Genomic DNA, 19930 nt, shown 5'->3' on the forward strand with positions numbered 1-19930 from the left:
AGCTGGGAGGTTATTGAATATGATGAATAGGAGAAGAACAAGTGCAGAGGCTAGGCTTGAGGAACACCTGCAGACTCTACAGAAAATTGTTGAGACCAGATTGCCTTTATTCCCATGATGTTTTATGTTGTTAATGAATGCAACTAGTGCTGTGTTTGTACTATGATAAGGGTGGCATCTGTAGTGTGCTGGGGAAAGGAGGTTATTATCCAGTAGGTATTGGAGAAGTCAATTGTGAACATATTGCTTTCAAGAAGTTTTGCTAGAGGGTGCAGTATGGTAATGAGTCTACAGATGACTGTTTCCAGATTTTTGGTACATAGGATTCTTTCAGGGATTTGTTTATGAGAATTGAGAAAGGGTACGCTAGGGCATAGGCATAAATTTTAATGCAATCTGTTGGGAGATTGTCAACAGACATTGTAGTTAATGTTAAGGATACATTTTTTGATGGTAGAGTTAGTATGTGTTTGATAAAGAACAAACTTTTTGTGCTTTGGTGGTAAATAAGGTGGTTGTGGGTGATTGATATTATATTTGATCAGAGATGCTGCTACTTGTGTAAAATATATGTTAATGTTTGTGGCTTTTTGATAATTTGCTGTTTTTAGGCAAGGACTAGGTTGTGTGGTTTTGCCACGTTGTAAGAGCTCATTAATTGTTTCCCAAAAAGTTTTTAGAATTCTGTTAATGATTTCTGAACAAAATTGCCTCTTGTCGGTATGTCTGTATCACTGATATAAATGTAGGTTTTTTTGTAGTGACCCATGCTTTCCAAAATGTGCCTCATTTTGTCATTTGCTGCTTAGTGGACTGTCTTGGATTTTTTTAGTAGGGCTTTCTCATTAAATATACTAAGAAATATATTGTTAAATTGTTGGGTAGCTTTGTCTAGTGATAAATGCCTTAGAAAAAACAGTTAATAAGTTGTAAGAAAGAGGTGAAGGCTCTCTTAATAAATTTGGACAGCTTACAAACTAGTTTAAAGGGGTATACTTTTGAAGAGTGTAATTGTCTGATTGGAAAGGGAGGGTGGTAGTCACTGAGAGTGTTTGCCAGGATGTCAGTTCTGGTGTTATTGTTGAGATGGGTTGTTAGAATCCAGACAAGGATTGAGTAAGGGTCAGATAGTTTGTTTTATCTAGCTGGAATTTAGTTGAGTTTACAGTTTAAGTGGTAAAAATTATTTCTGGTCTCTTTTATATTATTTTATTTTTAAAGATATTTCTGTTTTTTTTTTTTTTTTTTTTTGTTAAACATATATGGAAGTGGACAACAGAGCTCTTTCATTTTTTTTGGGATACCATGGCTGACATTTGAAAGACCATTGATCATCCGCTGTGACAATTCAAGCATATCCCTCATTTGTACTTGTTTACAAGTTGAAGTCACAGTGCTTTCGAATGTGGAAGGCTTTTCTGCACTGTTTCTCTTACATCTATGTGATAAAACCCTTCTCTCTTGTTCTGTTTTAAAAGATGCAGCTGACTCCTAAAACGACCCAGCGGACAGCTACTGCAATCCATGTAGTTTATAAGGCAAAGGGGATTGGGGAAATGGAAGCATGTTGCTGGATCTTTCTTCTGTATCGCACATGCACACATTCCAACCTATGGACAGTTTAGTGTCCCTGATTCACCTACTGCATGCTTTTGGAATGTGGGAGAAGTCCAGAGAAAACACAAACACTTTATTCTACATGCGGTTCATTGTTTTTAGTCGCTAACTTGAAAAAGCTTTTTTAACTTAACAGAGATGACATTCTCTTGATTATCTTTACATAATGTTTGGGGAGAGCTACTGCTGGAGTTATGTTCTTTTGTTTGAGATAGCTTGGATGAGAAGGCACCTTTTCAAATAGCTGTGAGAGTAGGGTTTGGTTGTGTTTATACCCTTGGACTTTCAGTGATTCTTGGTCAGTTTGGCTACACGTCTATGGAAAGGTAGCTATTCTGTGTAACTGAGTACCTGCTATCTTTCTCCATTTTTTTGCTGTGGCTATGACTGGAGACTTGATTTGCTATGACGTGTTTTTCAACTGCTCTTGATTTTGTCTCTGGGATTTTTTGCAAACTCTGATTTGCTATTAGACCAACATCAATTACATTTATGTTTCAAAATGCTTCTTTTGCAAATCAGAATGCAACCCATCTTTTTAGTCATCTGAGCTACTTTCACACTGATATTTCTGTATTCCTGTCATAAGTACACTTATTTCAGCATTTTATAATTTTCATATACATTTTATTCTTTAATTTATTGGTATGTTAGTCATACTTAATATATACCACTCTTCTTTATTTATTGTACTTTCAGTCTCTTTACTGAATGTACAGGACTTCGCTAAGTAAGCAGTTTAATAAACTTCAATTTGAACTCCCAACTTCCATTCTATGTCTGAGTTAGTGGTGAGAGTAAACAAAATGGCTGACAGAAGAGTTTGATGACTGTGTGGGATAAGTGATCTGTGACTGAAACTGACATCTTGGTGGCTTGCTGTGGTATATACCCCACCTATTTGCCATATATGGAACACATCTGCTGTATAGGTAAGTATAAATCTGCTTTTTATATACAAGAGCATATCATTGAATATCACACACGCACACGCACACACGCACACACACACACACACACACACACACACACACACACACACACACACACACACACACACACTATCACATTGCATTAAAAAAATAAAATCAAACAAGTACCCAGTCATGCAAACAAAAATCATGAGTAATCAAAGATTGGCATGCCCATCTGGAGGGGGAGAGAGAGCCATGTGCACAGTCCAGGTCTATGTTCAGTCATCGAATGAAAAATCCATCAAATCTCTGTTCATCGAACTTAAAACATTGAATGTTCACTTCAGTGAATGTCCAATCATTGAATATTTTACCCAGGGAAAAGAGACAGTGGAACAATATGCAGACTGAAACACACACCGCAGTATATCAAACCCACCCAGGAGTGTGTGTGTGTGTGGGGGGTTATGCACTCTGCACCCCCCATAACACCCCTACTTATATATACCAACTGATATCGCACTACAGTGGAGAAAAGGGCAAATTTCCTAATGCTGGACAACCAACTCCGTTCCCTGGATAAAATATTCAGTGACTGAACATATGCTGAAGTGAACATTCAATGTTTTAAGTTTGATGAACAGAGGTCCGATGAACTTCTCATTTGATGACTAATAGACCCTCAGAAGACACACAAAGTAGACAAATTTCCTTGGTAGAAATTGGGGAAACAACCATGGAATACTTTCTGAGGGTAAACAAAGAAGCTTTCTGACATCAGGATGCAGAACTGAGCAGTGGTTTATTGTTGCCCACCCATTGCATGCCCACCCAACAGGGTGTTACTTGGCACATATTGGGGTAGAGACATCAACAGGAAAAAAACACTGCCAGTACCAGTAAGATGTGGAACTGTGATATCTTGATCTCCTTGCTGACCCAAACCTTTATCAGAGCTAATTTAGGGAGGCAAGGGGAGGCAATGAGCTCTTATGAAGGCCAACTTAAAGAGACAAAAATAAGCAAAAAAAAAAAAAAATAATAAAATAAAAAAAAAATACTGTCACACACATGCACTTGAAATTAAACCTAACCCTAACTTAAAAGTCAAACATTATAATTCTCAAAACACACGCATAACATACCAAAACAATAAAACACCTAAAAAAACATATAATTTAGAAAGTCAATATTATGAATTACAACCAAAATATTTCATCATTTACCACTTTGGCCCCCACACAGTCTAACTTAAAATACCAACTCCATGGTCTCTCAACCATAACTAAAGTGAATCCTCTATTAAATAACCTACCTTGACTGTAGTAGTGCTCAATTAAAACCTGCTTTTTTACTAAAAATCAATCCCTAAATGGAGAATTTTACACAACTGCAAAGCTAATGAAATTCTTTAGATGTGTATGTTGGGGGGTGGGCACACACAAAGCACCCATGCGCGCGCGTGTCTGTGTGTGTGTGTGTGTGTGTGTGTGTGTGTGTGTGTGTGTGTGTGTGTGTGTGTGTGTGTGTGTGTATGTAAAATTGAAATTGGTTCTAAGTATATAATACTTGATAAAGCAATTTGACAGTATGACATGTAGTAAATATAAGAAGAAATGTAAGTTAAGGTAAAGAATTACTCTGGCCTTTCCAAGAAAATCTCATTTTTTTCAATACTCATACAGTTCAAAATCTGGACTTTCTGGTATTTTCCCCCAAATATGGAAGATCAGTATCCCTGATGGTAAGCAATTCTAAATGGACATAGGATTGAGAGGCATTTCCAATATGGTGATAAGACTGCCACAGATAAAATAAAGTGCAGAAACATTTCTGCCCCATTAACAGTCCAGTGACAGTACATATGCTAAAATGGGTAAGTCCTAACTCTGTGAGGATTTCCTTCAAGCTGCTACATAAAGATATCTCAAAGAGCTTTAAAAATAATTACTTGCATACATCTGCTCCTTTTGGAGAACTTTATATTTACATTTGTCATTGGTATAAAGGTATAAATGTAAGCACATAATTCAAAGCTAGAAAGATAATCTTCCAGACACAGTTAACTAATATCTGGAAAACTTTACCGTCAGAAATCAGAATCCTAACAACTAGGAAGTATGCCATTTTAATTTCTTAGTAAAGTCACCGTAGAAGCAATTTCTGGAAGTTTAGGATTAAATTTAATGCAATAACATCTTGAAAAAATGGAGCAGAACTACCCATTTATTTGGCATTTTAGGGACATTCATCTTGAGATAGCATTATTGCAGTTGGCTGTTTTATATTTTGTTGAAATTCAGGACTTTCTAAAGGTAATTACTATATTTATGCTAGGTACATATTGAGGAAAAACAAAAACAGCAGTATGTAGCTCAATTAACATAAAATAACAGTACTATAATGAACTTGTCAGCACCAGCTCATGTCAGGCTGTATATAGTAACATACTATCAGGCACAGCATTAAGCAATAATGCTGTTCTTAAGCAGGATACTAGCACCTTTAGCAAGACAATACATAAACATGACACACTGAGCAGTCAACTGGAATAACAGGTGTGACTGGCTAACACACAATAACTACAGTTAGAATACAAACATAGAAGTATGCAGCCAGACAAGCTTTGCAGTAAGTATAACATTATTCTGTCATGCAGTAGCAGAAATGGATTAACATAATACATTGACAAGAGAGTGCTGTCAAATCAGCAAAACAGAAGTAATTTTAGAAAGCAATGTTTATAGCCCATAGCCCTGCAGGCATGTACTAATGGTGGTATTTTCATCAAGTGTATGCCGGCAGTTCAAACCTTATCACTGAAATCTATACTTGCCAGATTAACTAAAACTGTTATTTTTTGTAGTACAGAGCACCATTACACAACTCATGACAGACTCCCTCAACTGGCAAAATTTTGCTGTGTTTTTTTCAATTTCTAAGGGCGGTTTTACAAGTGAGTTTCTTATTTTGTAAATTGTTTCACTAAAGAAACTAATCTTTATCTACCCTTTCAGCAAGTGTGATAAAAAATGCTGATAATGAGAAGTTGCAAAATCTTGATAAAGGTAATAGCACAACATATTCAAATTAAAAACAAATGGGCAGATTCAATAAACCGTACATGGTAGCATACTGCTTTGTATTCAGTAAGTCCGTGGAGAGCCATGCACAGTAAACACCGTGGCATGCTAATTACAGCATAAGCAGTTGAATTGTATGCTAATCAACCAATCCAAGATGGAGAAGCTTATTCAACAAGCTATAAAGCAACTGTGTAAACTCAGTGCTAGTTTTCCCTGCAAATTCCAAAACATATTAGAATATAGCCACGGAAAGGAGTTTACACAGAAAGAATGTTAGGGGCTGCTGTTGCTTTAATTCATGTGTATGTGCAATAGGCTGAAGTCTATGTTGCTGTTGCTGCTAATAGACCACGGCCAAGAAGGAGAAGACTTTCAGATCCCAGTTAACTTATCACAATCTGCATGTGGTAGAAATTGTAGAGCACTACAGGGTGGATGAAGACACACTACAGGAACTCTGCAACCTTTGTCGTCCTCAAATCAGACCCATGGCAAACTGAGGAGAACCAATACCAATGGAGACAAAGGTATGTGTAGCACTTAGCTACTAGCTACAGAAACCTTTCGGAGACCAACAGAGAACATGCTGGGGGTGTCACAGGCATCAGCATCCAGGATCCTCCATCAATTCCTGAATGCTGTGCTCCAGCATGCCAGTGACCACATATATTTTCCCCAATTTCCTAAGAACAGGGTCACAAATATGCAGGAGTTCTACCCTGTAGCACACTATGCTGAAGTACTGGGTGCCATAGGTTGTACATATGTAGAAATCTAGCCACCACTGAGGGAACAGAAAAGGGTCTACATAAAAGAAAGCGCTTCCATTCCATTATCTATCAAGTCGTATGTAATGCTAAGGGAATCATCTTGAATGTGTGTGCTGGCAACCCAGACAGTTACCATGACTCACATATCTGGCACACTTCACTATTGCGTCAGATGTTTGCTAGGGGTGATATGCCACAGGGTCATTTACTGGAGGATTCAAGTTATGCACTGGAAACATGGCTGATGATGCCAATCAGAAATGCACACACACCCGCTGAAGAATGCCACAGTGAGACACACACTCAAACCATAAATAACATACAGAATGTGTTTGGGCTGCTGAAGTCACGGTTCTGGTGCTGAGATACATCTGGGGCAGCCCTGCAGTACAATCCAAATGCAAGTACTGAAATCTTCATCATCTGTGCCATGCTTCACAATATCATCCTGAGAAAACAGCTTCAGCAAGATCAACAAGGGGAAGGGGCACTCATCCCACCACCAATGGCAAGGTCAGTACAGCCACATGCAGGAGAGGAGTCAGAGGGGGAACTAGCAGCTGTTGTGGGTGTAGGCAGAAGAAAGCACGGTCAATATGCTTTATGCTGTTGCATTGGCTAAGAGGCAATGCATAACACACTCACCACCTAAGGGGCTAAAACCTTTTTCCTACGCACATACATATAGTAACATTGATGCCAGGCAATGCTCACAACCTTTACCTACCCATGCAATGGCTGTGTACTCCTATCATCAGGCAGACTCAGCTCAGAACTAAAACTGTAGCAAATGCTGGATTTACAAAGTAAGTATTGAGTATTAAAACAAAATTGTGTAATAATACAAATGAATGGCATATCCTTGTGAGTTCTTACTTAGTAATCTAAGCAAGTGAAATGTGGGTAATTTGTACAGCAATGACTTCAACACGTGATAGCAGAGACGTATGTGAATACATGTGTCCTCTATCAAGTAATAGGCCTCAGGTATAAAAGATTTGCACATTCATACTTCCCAAAAGTACTGATGGTCACTGAATGTTGTCATTTTGGCTTCACACTTTTGTACTGAAAAATCATTAAGAGAGAAGTTAGAAAGTAATGAGACATGTTTTAGTTTCAGACTTCATAACCCTTAGATGATTCTTAAAAGATTCTTAAAAATACTGATGCAAAAACTGTTTTGATTCTATTAACTGTCTAACTTTGTAAGACCAAAATATTTAAAAACTCTCCCTGTTTTTCAGCCTTTGTCCCACTTTTATTTATGTCTTGGTCCAGCTTTCTTGCCGTAAGAGTGTGGGAGGCATGTACATATTACAAAAACCTTTAGAAAAGCAGTACAGTTAGCAAAACAGCATCACAAACACAGATATACTAAGTAATAAGTCTGCTATGTACCCTGAGCATTAGACACAAAGCTTATGTATCCCTGAATCCAAAAGATAGAAAACAAGTATATGGCACAGTTATCATCACTTGGCGGGGGATGTTGTGTTTGTGGGTATGTGTGTGTGTGTGTGTGTGTGTGTGTGTGTGTGTGTGTGTGTGTGTGTGTGTGTGTGTGTGTGTGTGTGTGTGTGTGTGTGTGTGTGTGTGTGTGTGTGTGTGTGTGTGTGTGTGTGTGTGTGTGTGTGTGTGTTTGTGTGTGTCTGCATGGGCCCTCCAGTTGAAGCTGGAGTGTGAGTATCTGCAAGAACACAGCCAAGCTCTGTGCTAGCTCTATGTCTTGGTATATTGGACAGGTGTGAGCCATGCATGGTAGAGGTGGCAGTTCATCACTGTCATACCTGACCACTAGAACGGGCTCTGCCAAAGTTGCACTGGCATGTCCACACCCACGGTCAGATGCACTACTGCTTCCTTAATGTGACTGATGTCTGCTGAATGAGCTCTCCTCATGAGGATGCCCAGGAGAATGACCCCATGGCCTGCCACATCTGGGTATGGACATCTCAACCACTGATGGAGCAGTGGAAGTATTGCCACTATGGGAGCATGATCAGGTATGCCCATATCAGATAACATCAAATGATGTGGTTGAACTATGCCCATGTGGATGCAGTCCCCTCCAAGCAGATATCCTATCACAGACACAGTCCATTCCATTGTGTCTTTCATCCAATTCCTTGAATCAGCAACATGGTAGAGGCAGTCATGAATGTCAGCCTGTGCCACATCTACAACCCTAAACATTTCTCTGGAGGACCTATTGGAACATGCCTGTGCCTCCATGATGGCCCTAAACTACACTGAGTGACACGGTAAGACACACCTGGATCAGGTGGAGGATGGACAGCATGCCTTCTTCAAGCACCCCTAACAACCCTCCTGCATGGCACCTCACCCACACTTTGGCTACGTCAACAGGCACTGAAGCCGCAATAACCACACTACCCTGATCGAGTGTCTCACGCTTCACCTGTCCAATATCTGAGGGCTCACTGGAATGAGTTGGCGTAGGCCTACTGGCTATGTCCAATGGAATTACAGAGGATGACTGAATGACAACCTCAGTGTCAGATTCAACCTCTGCACCCCCTGACTATGCCTGTGTTTGGCCACCATTAACATCAGAGTCTGCTGATACTCTGACATCAGGTGGCAAGAGTCCTACTCTTCCACTGTCAGGATCACCTGTGATAATAAGCAATAAACACAGGAAAGAAATTAATACCTGCACTACTATAGTCCAATATATGCTAACAAACTAACATTGGTGCCACTATTACAGACAGTACAGCAATACACCAACAGTCTTGACACCGACATCAAACATATGGATAAAAAAATTCTTTGAACTGTTCACCAGTACTGACATAAAAATGTTTGGCTTACTATGTGCAGATGATTTTGTCTATAGAGGATGGCCCTGGAAGAAATTAAGTAAAAGGTAAGGGCGCTATCATCACAATTAACAAGAAATATTTAACAATTGACATAAGTAAGACTACCTGGAAACTCCTCCTGGGACATACTTGTCCTCCATAAAACAGCAGCACCAACATCAATTGCATGCTGTTGTGCACTTTCCACTGAGCTCTCTGGATCCCTAACAGTGGACAGGGTGTCAGTAGTGGGTCTGTAGCAGGCACCCCCAGTAGCCATCCATCCATGGACCACTGCAGCTGCTGTCCTCTGGGTAGATGAGATCATGTCAGTGGCCTTATAATGCACGTGGTCATATTTCCAGCTCTGGCAACCTATGGCATTTACATTATCCACTGTCTGCTGCCAAATTTGCATTCTTCCAGACATATCCCCATGTCCTCTCTCAAGCAGAAAGGCACCATGTCACCTAAATGCTTCAACAATTACTTCATTCTCAGGGTCACTGAAGGGGGGGGGTTGCAGGGATTGGGATGTCTGGATGCCATAGTCCTAGGTGACATAAAACACAAAAGAAGGACAATACACATAAGTATCTGTGAGGATATCAGATATTATCTGTGCTAGCATGTCTGTCTGAAGTTTTGTAAATACTTGTAAATAATTGCAAATTACCCTGTGTTATATATGTCAACATGACTAGCTATAATTTTGTAAATAAGTTTATATTTTTTGATTACTTTGATTTATGTAAGATATTTGAATCAGTGTTCTTTTGGCTGACCAAATGTACATGTTTTTCTTTAAAAAAGAATTCTGAATATAAGATGTGAAGTTGTTAAATCTCGCTGTTTATTCTCACTGATGGGTTCGGAGCCGATCCTCGGCTCTGACATGGCCGATAGCAAAGCTCAAGGTTTGCCAGTAGCTCGAGACTAAGTCCCTTATCCCACAATGCACTGATGGAATTACCTCAGATCTAGTTTGCTGCGGCAAGAGAGATCTCGATGATCCAGCTAGCTCGGACCATTTTTGAAAAAAAATTAACAGCAAGTCTATAAAAGTTTTCCTTTTTGTTTAAAAAATATAGTGTGTGTTAGCATTAGGTCTTTTTATATATATTCTATAGTTCAATAGTTATAAATAGTTTAAAAGTTAGGGGCTTGTTGGCTTATTCGTTTGTGTGGGCCTTTAGCCCTATTTACTATTATTAATCCTTATAATAGTCAGGCTTTTTTTCTGTGGGCCTCTTTAGCCCTATAGTTGTAATCTATATTACATTGTTATAGATAGTGCCCGGATTGGGCTTAGTTGTTTGTGGATCTTTTCAGGCAGTAAGGAGTTTACTAATTTACCTTTTTGCAGTTTACTGTTTGTGTTATTTAAATATGTCGGATGATAAGGAGAAATCCCATCCTAAATCGGGATTCAAAAAAATGCCCAGATTGTGGGCAGAAAATGTCCGTCACTGACGGACACATTCTATGTGTCTACTTTCTGGGGGCTAAACACCTCCAAGGCACCTGCAGCATTTGCCACTCCTTTTCTTCAAGAGTCCTCTTGGAGAGAAGGAGGAAACTTATAGACAGGGGATTGCTACAGCAATCTTTTTCTGAAATGTTGAGGAGCCATGAGGGTGCTAGTATGTCCTCCAAATCCTCAAAATCCAAATCTTCAGATAAAGTCATGAAAAAGGCAAAGATTTCAGAAGGAGGATCATCGGTTCCACAGTCATCGGAACCGAGTGTACCTTTGATTCGGAGCCAGCTCTCGGTTTTGGAGCTGGTCTCTGAAGTTCCTTCTTCACCTCTGCTCCAGTCAGCACCTTCGGTGCATTCAGCTAAGTCCTCAGCCAGCCTTTCAGATTTGGACATGGATCGGCTAGTGCAGACGTTTTTACAGGCACCAGGACTTGCCAAATTGTTGTCGGCCCCGACCAGCTCGTCGGTACTGAAGACCATGGAACTGGATTTGTCTACTCCTCTGAGCCGTACTGGACTCTCGGAGCTGAAGGAAATTGAACCGATGGTGGTCGAACCCTTGCAGCCGATACCCGCATCGGTGCTATCGACCTCATCTACTCGAATGTCCTTGGCGCCGACCGAGGACTCTAGGACCCAACGCTCTCCCGTCAGGTCCGGGGAGGATAGTCAAACCGATTTGTCGGTGCCGACTCTTCCTCTCGGGGCTTCGGCTTGGATGAGCTCGGCTCCTACCTCGGGCTCAGAGCCCAGGGTTTTGGTGCGGGAGGATCGGACGGCACTCTTGGGTCCGTCCACTCCTTCACGTCTGAGCCATGGTGCCTTCGATGCTATGAGGAGAGTTTTGTCTCCAAAGACAACGTCAGCATCGGTTCAGCTTTCCCTGTCCCCTCAAGCTCCTGTGTCTGCTTCTTCATCTACCGGTCCCTCTAAGCGTAGAGACTCCGAGCCTCAAGTACCCTCACAGGATGTCCCCTACTCTTCTGAGACCTCCCCAGATTCCCCCACTGAGGAGGTGCCCAGGAAGAGATTGTGCAAGAGGTGGCACTTAGACTCCCCACAGGAGTCCTTGACATCTGACACGGACTTAGATGAGTCAAAAAGGTCCCCTCGATCCCCCTCTGAGGATATCTCCTTTGCAGATATACTAGTGATCCTTAGTCAGAGGGGCGATTGGCAGTCCAAGACCCCTACTGAGGATAAGTCCGTGCTCTTGAAGGCTTTTGGGTCACAACCTTCCACTTCTTGGGTGTCTCCGCCTTACGACGAGCTCATGGAATTAATTTCTCGTAAGGTGTGGGAGTCACTGGAGGCCATGGAACCTGTTCCTCGTAAACCCAACAAAATTATGTCTGCCCCAGTGGACAAGCCATTTTGGACAAAGGGAGTGCCTGTTGATGCCATGGTGGTAGCTGCAGCCACCAAAAAGGAAGTATATGAGACATCCATCTCTATCCAACCCCCTAACAGAGATTCCAGGGTCATGGATAGATATGGGAAGCGCATCTTTAGTTCAGCGACTTTTTCACTGCGATCACTGAACTACTTAACCCATTTTACGAGACTACAGAGAGATCTCCTGAAAGAGCTAGGAGGTACTCTCCAGGGTACGGTAGCTGCAGGGGTGGCCAACAAAGTCAACGCCCAGCTCGCTACCCTAAACTCAGTGGTAAACTCGTCCATGCGTCTCATATCCTATGCAGCTGATGGTTCGAGTAGAGCCACTAGTTTGGGCATTGCTCTTCGAAGACAAGCCTGGATGCATCTCTGTTCCTTTGCGGAGCCCTTTAAGTCTTCCTTTATTAATACCCCATTTGATGGCTCATCACTATTTGGGCCCAAAGTAAAGGAAACTTTAACCAGGTGTGAGCAGGAAGGCAAGACCTTATCTGCCATTGGAGTCCATTTCTCGACCCCTACTCGGCCCTATCCCAAGGGCCCTGGGGAGGGAAAATGTGGTTCCGAAAATCACAGACAGCCTTTCAGGACACACATGGAGAAACCTCCTCTAGAGGCAGAGGAGGGGGTTATAACGGAAGACGCAGCCCCTGCGGCAGAGGGGGTCCACAGCAACAGGGTGACAGGGGTCAGTTCTCTGGTCAGCCCTACCAGCACCCCTGAAAGGGGGTCCGACTGTTCAGCTGTGGATGCAGTTGGGGGTCACTTGTCTTTGTACCCAGAAGCCTGGCTAAACATAACATCAGATACTTGGGTACAAAGCATCATTTTCAGAGGATATTTCATTCCGTTCTCTTCCCCTCCCATTCCTGTAAAGAGAATCCCAGATGTTCCACCCAATCTCAGGGAACAAGCAATTGTAGAGGTCCACAGATTGCTAGAAAAAGAGTCATCCAACCAGTCCCAGCAGACCAAGTTGGATTCAGAACTTACTCACGATTCTTTTTGGTACCAAAGAAAACAGGGGACTGGAGACCTATCTTGGACCTCAGCAGACTCAATCAGTTCGTAAAGAAAGAGAAGTTCTGAATGGTCACGCTTCAGTCCATTCTTCCCTTTTTAGGGAAAGGCGATTGGATGTGCTCCATAGATCTCAAGAATGCATACTATCACATAAAGATGAACAGACGCTCCAGAGATCATCTGCACTTTCAGCTGGGAGCCAATCATTACCAGTTTCGAGCTCTGCCCTTTGGTTTCACCACAGCCCCCAGAGTGTTCACCAAATGCATGGCAGTGGTCACGGCTCACCTGAGACGTCTAGGATTCCAGGTGTTTCCATACCTAGATGATTGGCTCCTAACCGCTGCCACTAGGCACCAATTGACTCAGGCAACACAATACACTCTGACACTCTGCCATCAATTGGGCATTACAGTCAACTTTGAAAAGTCTGCCTTATCGCCATTGCAGGATACCATTTTTATAGGTGCAGAATTAGATACCTCAACTACCACTCTACGTCGCCCTGTAGAAAGAGTCTCTCTTCTCTGCCAAAACGTCAGCTTACTGGTGTCAAAGAACAGAGCTACAGCAGCAGAGGTATTGAAAGTACTAGGTTTGATGGCAGCAGCAATCCTGGCTATACCACTCGCAAGGATGCATATGCGAATTCTTCAATGGCTCCTATTCGCTCAGTGGTCTTACCAGAGACTACCGATGCACCACATGATTCTCATCACAGATTCTTGTAGGAGAGACCTTCGGTGGTGGTTGACGTCTCTTCATGTCACAATCGGAAGACCCTCTGTTCTTCGCCCCCCAGTAGCCACTGTGACCACGGACGCTTCCCTGATAGGGTGGGGGGGGGGGATTTTCAGGGAAAGACAGCCCAAGGCACATGGACAGATCAAGAATCACATCTGCACATCAATGTTCTAGAGTTTAGAGCGGTACTTCTGGCATTGCAGTACTTTCAGGACTCTCTTCCTCTGGGAACTATTGCAATTCAGATGGACAACATGTCAGTAGTCTGGTACTTGAACAAACAAGACAGAACCAAATCTTACCCCCTTTGTCGAGAAGCCCTCAGGGTCCGGCAATGGGCTGTGTCGTCCCAGCGTTTTCTATTAGCAATGCACATCCCGGGGAAATCCAACGTGATAGCGGTCAAGCTAAGCAGGGCAATATTGCTCCCTCACAAGTGGTCTCTCAAACAACAGGTTGCGGAGTTGATTTTCTGCAAATGGGGCCAGCCTTGCTGCAATCTTTTTTCCAGCCACATCAATTCAAAATGCAGAAGCTACTTTGCCATAATACCACCTCCCGGTCATCCCCCGAGAGAAGCACTTCTACACAATTGGCCCATGGGTCTCCTTTATGCATTTCCACCCTTCCCATTAATACCCAGATTTTTACAGAAAGCAAAATCACTGGGAAGGACTGTCATACTCATAGCCCCCTACTGACCTCGACAGATTTGGTTTCCGTTTCTCCACCATCACCTGTTGGAAGGTCCATGGATCCTGGACCCAGTTCCGGACCTTCTGATGCACCCATCAGGGGACCTTCATCCTTCACTGCAGTCCCTGAAACTGACTGCTTGGCTAATCCACTTCCCTTAATTGCCAGGCTTCATTCAGTTTCAGAAGATACAAGACAAATTCTCTTGTCTTCCCACAAGCCATCTACCAGGAAATTATATGGCAGCAAATAGAAAAGATTCTCAATTTGGGCCAACACGCAGAACATTGACCCTTTCCGAGCTCCACTATCTTCTATTTTAGAATTTTTGACAAAATTTTTTAAGGAAGGAGCAGCAGCTGCTACAGTTCGAGTTCAGTTAGCTGCCATCTCAAATTTTCACCTTGGTTTTGGTGGCTCAAATGTTATGGGCCATAAATTATCTAAAACCTTCCGTAAAGGTGTTCTTCATATGAGACCTCTGATCAAAATTCCCTATTCTCCCTGGAATTTAAACCTTATGCTTTCTCAAATTATTCTTCCTCCTTTTGAACCAGCATCTTCTTGTGATCTAAAATTTTTATCCTGGAAAACAATATTTCTTGTGGCCATTACGTCTGCCAGCAGAGTGTCAGAACTTCAAGCATTATCTATCTGACCACCCTACATGATTTTCCATGCTGATAGAGTATCTCTCAGAACAAACCCCTCATTTTTACCTAAAGTCTGTTCTGAGTCAAATATCAATCAGGTCATTGAACTACCAGTCTTTTTCCCCAACCACTCTAGCAAATTGGAATACATGCTGCATAAACTTGATGTTCACAGACAGCTCAGATTTTATCTTGACAGAACTAAGGATATTAGAAAATCAGACCAACTTTTTGCATCCTTCTCAGAAGCAAGAAAAGGCAATCCAGTGGCTAAAACAACCTTATCTAAATGGTTATCTGATTGTATATCCTTTGTTTATGAAAATGCGAGCATGCCTTTAACACACAAACCAAAAGCTCATTCTACCAGAGCCGTCTCTATGTCTTCTGCTTTTCAAGATAAATTGCCCCTTGACAATATTTGCGCTGCAGCCACTTGGTCTAAGCCTCATACCTTTATCACACATTACAAAGTAAATAAAGCTTCAAGGGACAGGTCTTCCTTTGGTTCTACGGTACTGAAGAACATACTCCCATGAGCCACCCACGGTTGAGGGTGCTAGGGACACTACCCATCAGTGAGAATAAATGGCGAGATTTAACAACTTCACACATAGAAGTTATGTACTTAACATAACATTCCATGTGAGTTGTTTATCTCACCTTTATTCTCACGTCCCTCCCTCCTTCCCCCTCCTGGCTGACTATTGACTTAGAGGCTAGTACCATCCTGGTTATTCAATATTTCTCCTTCCCCCTTGGGAAGTGTTCTTCGTAGATATATATAGAAGGGTATGTATATGTTTGTATATATGTATATACTGTTATTCGCAGCAAACAAGATCTGAGGTAATTCCAGCAGTGGATTGTGGGATAAGGTGCTTGGTCTTGAGCTACTGGCAAACCTTGAGCTTTGCTATCAGCCATGTTGGAGCCGAGGATCATCTCCAAACCCATCAGTGAGAATAAAGGCGAGATAAACAACTCACATGGAACGTTATGGTAAGTACATAACTTCTATTTATGCCACTCAGCTGACCTAGATGTGATGTCATTGTGTGCCAGAGCTTAAATGAATAGAATCTCCACAGCAGCTGTTTTATTTACTCTCTAAAGTCTGATATGAGAGAGTAAAATTCTCATAACAGCTTTCTGTGACTTTTAAAAAATTCTGCTATAAAAGCAGGTTCTGAGTCAGTTAAAGTAGTAGCAGTTGTTGTAGCAGTCAGTTGTTATTTTCCAGATCAGTAGATGTTATGTGATCCTATCTCGCCTACATTCTGTACTGATGGGTTCGGAGCCGATCCTCGGCTCCGACTCGGCACGCTATACTATAGAGCGAAGTCTCTTATTGGCTGAGCTATTCTATATCCCAGGATGCACCACCACTAATTCCCCAGATCTCGTTTGCCGCTTTACAAGCAAAGACGTGGTCTCCGACTTGGCTGAGCTAAGTGTTTTTCTTCCAAGATTTTTCTGTCAGGAAATTTCTTAAATTTGATCCAAAAGCTGTTTTAGCAGCTAGCGTTGTGGTTTGATTGAGTTTTATCGATTTTTTGTGGTAATTTGTCTTCAGGGAAAGGTTTCCGTTTAAGTTAGTGGGGCCTTCCCCTCGCGCATGAGTGAGTCTTGTGTGAGTTTTGTGGTGCCTTTTTGGTCCTTTTAGTTGGTCAAGTATCCATTTTTAGTTAGAGGGTTCTTGAACCTGCTGTTTGGGTTTTTTTTGGTAGTGTAGTAATAGAGTTGGGCATTGCCTTATTCCTTCCTTCTACATAGTGTGTAGTGACTTGTACAATTATGTCTAAAGAACACAGACCATCGGGGTTTAAGAAATGTACCCGTTGCAGTTACAAGATGTCCATTACCGACGATGCGTCTATTGTTTAGGCCCCAAACACCTTCAGGAGTCTTGTAGCATTTGTCACGCTTTTTCCTCTCGGGTCCTCCAAGAGAGGAAGAATAAATTGATTTTAAAAGGGATTATCAAACCTACTTTTGAGGAGGCTTTATCTTCTTCCTCTTCTCCCTCTAAGAAAAAGAAATCGTCGGCTCCGACCAGCCCATCGGAACCGACCTCTAAGAAATCTCGGCAGGCTTCTCCATCGGCTCCACGGACTTCGGAGCCGAGGGCGGAACAGTCTGCCTCGATGCCTCCAGCCTCGACTCCTCTGGTTTCGGAGCCGGCTGGGGCCGAGGCGGGTCACCTTCATCAGCTCCACTGATTTCAGAGCCGATGAGAGTTGCCCGCTCAGACTCTTCCCCTTCGGCGCCGAAGCCCTCTTCGGTACCAAGGGAAATTACAATGGAGTCTCCTTCAGCACCGATATTGATCGAGACAGTTCGGAGCCAGTCCCCCAGTCCTTCGGAGCCGGTGGAGAAGTCTACTCGGACCCGTTCGATCTCCTCCCGGTCTTCCAAGATGTCGGATTCGGACATTGACAGGGTGCTCCAAAGGCTGTTTCAGTCTCCAGTCTTCCAAAAGTTAGTTTCGGCTCCAGCCCAGTCGGCTCCGGAGCCGATGGTCCACCCTGTAGCTTTGGTTTCTCCTCCAACAGCCTCGGCACCGTTGGAGTCGGTGCTGGTGGAGCCGATGGAGGTTCCCGGGTCGGCTCCGACCCTTACTCCTACCCGGCCTTGGTCGGAGTTTGGTACACGGACCTCTTCGGTCGGCCCCGGGGGTGACGCTTCGGGACCGATGTTTTCGGTTCCGAGCCTCTCTCTCGGTGCGTCGGCTGTGGGAGTGCCGTCTGCTGTTGTGGCTTTGGGGGTCGGGCCTTCCCAGGATTCTGGGGGTCCGGCCTTTAGAGCCATGAGGAGCGCTTTGGCCAAATCTTCTTTGGCTACCTCCACCGTCTCACCAGCACCTTCCCTAGACACAGAGACTGGGTCCTTTGTAGTCCCCCTGTCTCAAGACAGCGGAGCCCTGGGGCCTGAGGTCACCCCCATTGGGGGTTCCCCCCTTCCTGGAGGTCCCTCCGAAGTGTCTTCGGAGGAACCCCCAAGGAATAGACAGTGCAAGAGGAAGCACGTCGACTCCCCTGACGAGTCTCTCACCTCGGACACCGATCTTGATGATGCGGAAGGGTCCCCCAAGTCGTCCTCGGATGATGTCTCCTTTGCGGACATCTTGGAAGTCCTCAAACAACGAGGCGGCTGGCAGACCAAACCCCCTTCCTCTGACGAGTCGGTGTTCCTCAAGGCCTTCGGGGCTCAGCCCTCCGCCTCCTGGGTGTCTCCGCCCTTTGATGAGCTCCTAGATTTGATCTCTCGAAGGGCGTGGGAACATCCAGACTCTGTGGAACCGGTGCCTGCTCGCCCTAACAAATTTCTGTCAGCACCCTCGGAAAAGGAATTTCTCACCAAGGGCGTGGCTGTAGATGCTCTGGTGGTGGCATCTGCTACCCAGCAAGATGTGGCAGAGGCTTCGACGTCCGTCCATCCCCCTAATAAGGAGTCTAGGAGCATGGACCGGTACGGGAAGCACACCCATACTTCAGCGGCCTTTACCTTAAGGTCTCTGAATTACCTGACGCACTTCACGAGACTTCAGAGGGATCTGATCAAGGAACTTTCAGATACCCTCTCTGGTATCCTACCTGAGCAGTTGGCCCAGACGGTTAGCTCTCAGTTGGCTACTCTATCGTCGATATCGAACTCGTCCATGAGGCTCATTTCGTATGCAGCCGAGGCGAGTAGGCGGCAATGCAGTGTTGCTCTACGGAGACAAGCCTGGCTCCACCTGTGTCATTTTGCGGAAGCCTTCAAGTCTTCCTTTGCCGACGCTCCCTTTGATGGGTCCTCTTTGTTTGGACCCAAGGTAAAGGACACCTTGACCCGCTGTGAACAGGAGAGTAAGACTTTGACTGCCATAGGGGCACGGTTTTCCTCTCCCTTTCGGCCTTATCCCAAGGCTAAAAGAGGAGGGAAAATGTGGTTCTGTAAATCTCAGAAGACTTACCCCTCGCAGCAGGACGATCCCCCTTCTAGAGGCAGAGGAGGGGGAAATTTTTCAGGAGACGCCGTCCCAGAGGCGGCAGAGGCCCCCACAACACTGGAGACCGCGAGTCCTTTCGTGGCTCTTCAACCTTCCAGCATCCCTGAAGGATTGCCCAACTGCGCAGCTCCGAAGCCAGTCGGGGGTCGTTTTTCGAGGCACCTAAAGGCCTGGGAGAGTATCACTCGGGACCGATGGGTGCTCCGAATCATCGCCGGAGGTTACGTCATCCCCTTTTCGCACCCCCCCCGCCATCCAGGAAAATCCCGGACCCGCCACCCAGTCAACGGGATATTGCAGCCATCGAAATTTCAAAGCTGCTTCAAAAAGGAGTCATCCAACCGGTCCCCGTAGACCAGACCAGATTAGGGACTTACTCAAAATTCTTTTTGGTGCCAAAAAAGACCGGGGACTTGAGGCCCATTTTGGATCTCAGCAACCTAAATCGATCAGTCAAGAAGTCCAAGTTCCGGATGGTCACCTTACAATCCATTCTCCCGCTACTGGAGAAAGGTGTTTGGATGTGCTCCACAGATCTCAAGGACGCCTACTATCACATTCTGGCAGATCAGGCGTCCAGGAGACATTTGCGCTTCAGCCTGGGAGACAGTCATTTCCAGTTCTGCGCACTGCCCTTTGGTCTCACCACAGCCCCCAGGGTGTTCACCAAATGTTTGGCGGTGGTGACTGCTCACCTGAGGAGTCTAGGATACCAGGTGTTTCCG

Source organism: Protopterus annectens, chromosome 2.part2 (assembly GCF_019279795.1).
Source record: "Protopterus annectens isolate FY-2018-M chromosome 2.part2, PAN1.0, whole genome shotgun sequence".
Lineage (NCBI taxonomy): Eukaryota > Metazoa > Chordata > Ceratodontiformes > Protopteridae > Protopterus > Protopterus annectens.